The sequence below is a fragment of the Pinus tabuliformis genome, chromosome X, assembly GCF_031772625.1.
Source record: "Pinus tabuliformis cultivar Carrire ecotype Pingquan chromosome X, CPIR1, whole genome shotgun sequence".
In the NCBI taxonomy this organism is placed as follows: Eukaryota; Viridiplantae; Streptophyta; class Pinopsida; order Pinales; family Pinaceae; genus Pinus; species Pinus tabuliformis.
This window is the reverse complement of record NC_142308.1, coordinates 929,607,177-929,614,603: the sequence shown is the minus strand read 5'-3', so window position 1 is coordinate 929,614,603 and position 7,427 is coordinate 929,607,177. Positions and strand designations below refer to the sequence as shown.

At 33.5% G+C, this 7,427-nt stretch overlaps 1 pseudogene; it reads right to left on the bottom strand.

Moving 5' to 3' along the window:
* Nucleotides 1–6,006: 6,006 nt before the first annotated feature.
* On the bottom strand, nt 6,007–6,617 carry LOC149142735 (disease resistance response protein 206-like; annotated as a pseudogene).
* Nucleotides 6,618–7,427: the final 810 nt, after the last annotated feature.

The following is a 7,427-nucleotide window of genomic DNA, read 5'->3' as shown; positions in this document are numbered from 1 at the left end:
GAAATATAGTTATAACATGTTAAAAATTGATCAATTCAATTCTAGTACTTGCAATTTTTTAGATAACACTTGTTATAACATAGTTTCAGATAACACTTGTTGTAGAATATGTTTGGTTCAATGCAAAAATTATGCAAAGAAACAAGATTTAAATTAGTGAGGTCCATGAATTTTCTTTCCTTCCAATGACCTTCAAGCCCACTTGACTAAATTTGTGACCCAACCAACTAGGAACAACCTTTCCAACATCCTAGCCCTAGGGAACCTCCACAAATTCCCTAACCCTCTGTGTTGAAGCCCTAATTGCCACCCATAATGTTTTCAAACCACGTGCTCAAATCATGAAGTTCCTATCACCTCTCTTAGCCTCCTTAGAGAACCCTTAGTATCCAAACTCTTTCAACTATATTCCTCTCCTCTCTCCCCAAAACTTCAACAAACCCAAATATCACAAAATGACCAGAGTTCCTTCTCACCATCTTCTCCTTCCAAGACTTATTCCCTCTTGTTCCTGAAAATATTTATTACCCATTAATGGTTCACCTACCCATTCTTTAAGTCCCATAACTGACATTCTCTCTCCCCACCCACCCACCAAATTATAAGAATTAATACATGATAACTAATCAAACAATTTTAGTTATTTAATCAAAATCAAAGAGTCATGAGAGGGCAAAAATTAATTTAATATTAAATTATTCATAAATTTATACTTAAAATCATAATCAAGCTTAATTAATCTTAATACTAATCATAATCTTAATAATTAATCAATCATCTAGCATAATAGACCATAGAATACTAGCGTATCCATGTGAGTTATGGGTATGTAGATAACATACACATACCTTGTATGTATAGTATTAATACCAACAAGAAATTACCAAGCAATCAATCTTTTAGTAGGTAGGATAATAACTAATCATAACATAAAATGCTTGGGGAGTGGATGTTACAAATGGATCCATTATATTTTATCATATATATCTTATATATAATTAATATTTGGCTATTACTTAGTAAATGAACTATTGTTCATTCATTTTTCAATTTTCTTTCCCTCACTAACAAATGTATTAAAAGTGCTAAGGGAGGCTGGTGGTACATTGTCAATCCCCATAGATTTACCCCCTTTCTTGGTCTTCAAATGGAGCACAATAGTAACCGGAAGTTAAAATACCAACTAGTAACCACAAGGGAATTAATAAGATTTTGTATCGAGAGCTCTATGAACTCTTTTGCAATAGAATTTACTAATTGAACTCATCCTTATTGCTACTAGCTCTTAACTAAACCTTTGACACTTTATTATTAAAAACATGTATACTTAGTGGTTGATATATTCAAATTTACCATATAATTTAACAATCACAATATCAATTAGTTAATATGGGACAATTTATCAATGGCACGAGGACAAATATTATTGAAGTAGCTTATTTCTATGGTGTGCATGGAAATTGTTTTATACCTCAATGCATTTTGTTTCTCCATTTAGTTTAATAGGTTCCTTTCTTGAGAAACATATCAAGAACTAACATTTATTAATGACTTCTAAATATATAAATATCCATAGTGGAATGATATTTGTTCATATTGGAATTGCAGTCCACTAGTACTACCTATTAGGATTAGTAAAGGCGCTTCAGAAGATTTAATATATCAATTCAAAATACACAAGTGACACCATATGAAGAGAAAAAATTAAATTGAGGTTGTTTATTATCATATTTTCATTTAAATTATACATTTATCTTTTAGTTAAGTCGGGCTAGTTTAGAGAAAGAAATCTACTTTCACTACGGAAAGGGGTCAAACAAGAAGTTATTTCTTTTGCAAGGAAATTCCAAATACATTATCACATTAGTTTATTGGTTTTAATTTATTAATATGAGCATGCAATTGAGGAATGGAAATGGCATCCAAACAAGAGACCATGAAATTAACAAACCTTCGACTTGGTGTGAGATATCTCCCTTATACCTTCATTTCTTAGGAGTTTCTCCTATGATATGGTGAAACATGTATCCCAACATATACTAAATTAAATTAACACCCAATTTTTCACTATTTTAGATATTATATCTTGTACCAAATGGAAGTAGTCCCGTTATGGCCCTCCATATCAATAGTTTTTTCAATAAATATCTTAGGCCTAAAGGTAAATCAGTTCTTCCATACAGTTGGGTCTTTAAAAATGACCTGCATATTTACATGTATATTAGATCTTTTAGATATATTATGGAAACCAATCGTCAATATTTTATGTTTTTCTATGGAAAATCATTAGAGAAGTGGGTGGACATGCAAAAGGCCTTTTTCGTGATATACTACATGAACTATAGATAATGAAAATCAATGTCACTCATCGCTTTATCTAGCTTATTTTATGGTAAATCATATCTAGTGATATTTTATGGTTTGTCTTGTGCTATAATTGATCCACACATAGGTGAAGATATTTTTAAGATCCCCTATAGGAACCATTAATGAAGATTATCCCAAATAATATGCACAACACCCTTTGTCAAAATTATCTTCATCCCAACATGATATCTCACACTACTATGTGATATTGCATATATTTTCTTTATTGATGCTTATGGATCTTATGTCACCCCAAAATTAATAGATCCTCCTAACAATATTTTCACTCCCTATATAGAAATCTTAATAGTAAATATGCATTAACCTTTGCCATAATAGTAATGGATATAAAAAAATGCAACTGGAAAAAATCTAATCCTTTTAAATGAGAACCAATTGTAACTCTAACAACCTTTATATATTTCGCATGATCAAAATATGTTTTGTTTCAGACAATTTTTCAATTCGTCTAAATGTATTTTCCTATATTTGTTCAATAATTTGTGCATATTATGTTAATATTAAATATTCATTAACCTTTTCCATTTTAGTAATGGATATAAAAAGTGCAACCAGAAAAAATCTAATTCTTCTAAATGAAAACCAATTGTAACTCTAACACCCTTCCTATATTTTGCACGATCAAAAGTTGTTTTGTTTCAAACTCTTTTTCAAGTTGTCTATATGTATTTTCCTATAGTTGTTCAATAATTTTTGTGTATTATCTTAATATTAAATATGCATTAACCTTTTCTATAATAATAATGGATATAAAAAATGCAACTCGAAAAGATATAATTCTTCCAAATGAAAACCAATTGCAACTCTAATCCCCTTAATATATTTTGCATGATAAAAAATTGTTTTGTTTGAAACTCTTTTTCAAATCGTCTAAATGTATTTTTCTATAGTTGCTCAATATTTTTTGTGTAATCTAATTCTTATAAATGAAAACCAATTGTAACTCTAGCCCTTTATATAAATAAGAACCAATTATAACTCTAACCCCATTTGTATATTTTGCACGATAAAAAATTGTTTTGTTTCGAACACTTTTTCAAATCGTCTAAATGTCTTTTCCTATGGTAAAACTATAATTTTTGCAATACACAAAAGTTTCCCATATCCCTTTGGATTTTCTATTCTTTCTACTCACTCGTGCAATTGATTCAGTAGAGGGTACCCATAACTAAATAGTGGATTTCCTATTTGTATTTTCTATTCTTTCTACTCGCTCACACAATTGATTTAGTAGAGGGGAGACCATAACGAAAGGGTGGATTTCCTATTCTTGCTACTCACTCAATTGATTTAACAAAGTCGCTCAATTCATTCAATATAGGGGAGCCCATAACTAAAGGGAAAAATGGAGAGCAACGTGGAGATTGCTAGAAGCCGTAGAAGCCGTAGTAACTCTTGTCCCTCCTCATCTTGACACTATTAGCCATACCAAAGGATTTTCTCTCAGCATCCATGGTGTGCAGATTTTGGAATGAAGTGCTCACACAAAAATACCAAAATCTCAGGTCCCATGCACTCCTCCTTTCTCTCATTTTTCCTCTTCAAACATGCAGTCAAACACTTAAATATTTCTAAATGTGTGGATCAATTATAGGACCAAGATGTCTTGTTGGCCTCCAAATCCCTTAAAAAACTATTTAGGGAACCCTAACCAACCAGAGGAATGTATTTCAAATATAGAGTTTGTAGGGTTTGTGAATAAATGTACTTTGTTGGAGGTTGTTGCCACTTCCATACCCAATTTGCAGGATTTAGGTGTTAATGCCTTGGTGGTGTTGAAGTATAAATAAGCAGATCAACTTGAATAAGGCCCCTACATAGGCAGGCAACTCACATTATATATGATATTATGCAAGTCGAGCAGCAAAACTCGCAGCAAAAAATCGTGGCTTCTAGCCCCCCAGGTAAGAATATTCCCACCCAAGGCTCTGTATCAATATAGATTGAGATTAAGTTAGAGTATATAGGGTTGAGGTATATTCTGAGGGTAGTGGTTTTGCCGAGGTCTAGGCTCAAGAGTGTAGAATTTTTGCTATTCCGTTGAATTATAGATAAAATTTTGGAAATTCCAACTTCTTTGTGCTTGCCTCGACCGAGAACCTCGGGCCATCGATAAATGAATATCATTTGGTGGTTGTTAAGGGCATGTCAAGCCTTATTATAAGGTACTAGCTATATTCATTGCATTAGAGCTGCATGGACTATAATCCTTAGAGACTCTTTTATTTAGTTTGTAGCTCTAGCTCTAGTCATAGAGATATACAGATTTATAGAATGATTGCGTTACTAGGGTTTGTAAAATCGTAGCCCTATTTCTAGTGGGAAAATCGTCAAATTTTCCTACCTGTTCTCCTTCTCATACCTTGACTACACTTTGTAGTCTTGTACACAACTCCTCAATAGATAAGCTCATCAATACTTCCAAATCACACTCTAATGGTAGCAACTTCCATTGGAATGCCACCAACGAAAAACACTCTGCTTATGTTGTAGTAATCTGTAAGTTGCAATGGTGTTTTGTAACGCAAGTAGAAATCACCATTCACTTCATAACATTGTTTGCCATTGATGATGGGGGCTGAGTTTGAGAGGATTATTGTTCCAGTAATGTTGATTTTCCTGTAGTGCAAAGATCCTTCTAGATTGGGACGATTTGCACTAGTTGTCAAGTTCTAGCTGTACAAGAATAGCCATTCAAATTTTGAGAACTTGATTATACAGGATAGGTACAAACTCCTAGATATTTTAAAATTCAAATTTTTTAGCCAAGATTATTTGGGGATGCCTCCTTCTTGAACCTAACCTAAACAATACAAGCTAGAACATGCTTTGGGAAACTTGAACTTGGGTAGATGAGATGGCAGGCCACAATCCAAACTACTCAAACTGAAAAACCATTAAGAATTCTTCAAAATTTATTTTTAATATCTATGCCCAATTTCAATGATGATCATTTATCTATATTTTCTAGTAATCATAAAACAATAGCAATCATACAAATATACATTCATATCTATCTATCTGTAAAATATATACGATTATCTCACACATACATTATGCTAAAACAAAAGTAAGCATGTCAAGAACCAAACCTGATGGTTCTGGCTTGGTTCATAGGCCAATCAATCTTGGTTGTTGGATCCCCTGGAATTGATCCAGAAACCTACTTCTAGGAATTTTTGTAGCGAAAAATGCCAATATTAAAAATAACAAGACTTTTGAAATGGACATATGCAACAATGTAATAGTCCCGAGGTGGTTGATCTGCAGTGACCATAACAGAGTAATTATGTATAAATAAACATTCATGTCTCATTCTTAACATCATGTGATCTTCTTTATCTCTCTAATACAAGTGATTACACCTTATGGAACCATATCGAGTGTTTTCTCTCTTATTTATGGGTTGCATTTTCTATTTTATTCAGAGCCAAAAAATAGTGCATGCACTAACAGTAGGGAAGTTAGCCCAGAACAAGCTACCAACAGATGAACAGAATACAGTGGTGGCTAGCAGATTAACAAAAGATGCAACCATATATGCAATACGGGTACCTGGAAAAACCAAAAAAAGAACATGGCCATACTCAAACGTTATATCATCGTCTAAGCGATATATCAATAGCACTCATAAAGTGTGATGTTCAAATGGAGTCCGAAATAAGCCTCTCCCTCGAACGTATCGATGAAAAGGGTGGTGATCCCTCTTGCCATGAAAAAAGCACTAGTGCCTCCACCACAGATAAATCCTTGTATTCAATAGTGGTTGGATCAGTCCTAGCCAATATGATCATGCCCTTATAATCAGTACAGTTGATCACAATCATGAATGAAAACCAAGCACTATAAGTGTTCTTCATGTCATAAAAATATAATCCCTGAGCTCTGCCAATAGGAGGGGAGTGCAGATAATTTTTGAGTGTTAAAGGATCTTCGAAGACTACCATATCTCTGAATCTGTGATCTTGGCTACTAAAGAGAGCGGTAAGGTTTCCTCCCTTAGGATCAACCACAATGGTAGATGTTGCGTTGTTCTCGTTGGAGCCATTGTAAATGATGTAATGATAATACAAAACCAGATTCATGCAAGGCTTCAATTGAAGCCTAGTGTTCTTATTCCCCCTTCTATTATTGGTCGCATACACCTTTTCTAGAAAAACTGGAGCCCACAGCAGAATTGATAGAAACAACAAGTTCAAGAGTTTAGCACTTTTCATGCAGCTTGCCATGCTCAGATTCTATAAATAGGGCACTGGTGAAATTTATGCTCAGATCATAGGCATAGATGCAACTTATAAAAGAGAAAGGAAGTATGTGACTCAAACTATGTGAGTTCCATCTCTCTTTCTGATCTATTTATAGACGATTCTAGGAGTGTAGCTAGTCTCAAATAAGAGAGTATAAAAATATTTTTTTTTCCCTAAGTCACAAATAAAAGAATACATACATATCCCATTAACACTAAGATAGTGGCCTACGTAAGATTTACGAAAGGGATTAAAAGCATTTAAACTATCTAATAATCTTGCATAGCTAGGTACGGATATCTTCATAGAGGAAATTGAACTAATTTTGATATTTTCCTAAACTTTTGGTAGGTCGGGAAGTATGGTAACAAGACATTTGAAATGGGCAGATGCAACAACGTAATAGTTTTGAGGTGGCTGATCCGCAGTGACCAGAACAAAGTAATTGTGTATAAATAAACATTCATGACTCATTCATAACATCATGTGATCTTCTTTATCTCTTTAATACAAGTGATTACACCTTATGGCACCATATCTAGTGTTTGCTCTCTTATTTATGGGTTGCATTTTCTTCTCTCCAACATAACTATGGACTCTCTCTAGGGCACATATGGATCAGCTATAGGGTGCACATGTTAGAGTGTTAGTCTGCTGCCCTATTGCTCTTTTTTTCCCTTGTTTATAACATAAATTAGGGCTTGTAAGGTGGTTCAATTTGATCCCTTCACTCTCTTATGAATCTCAGCACAGTACAAGAGTAGGTGTCAACCTCCCTTATTCATTTTTCTA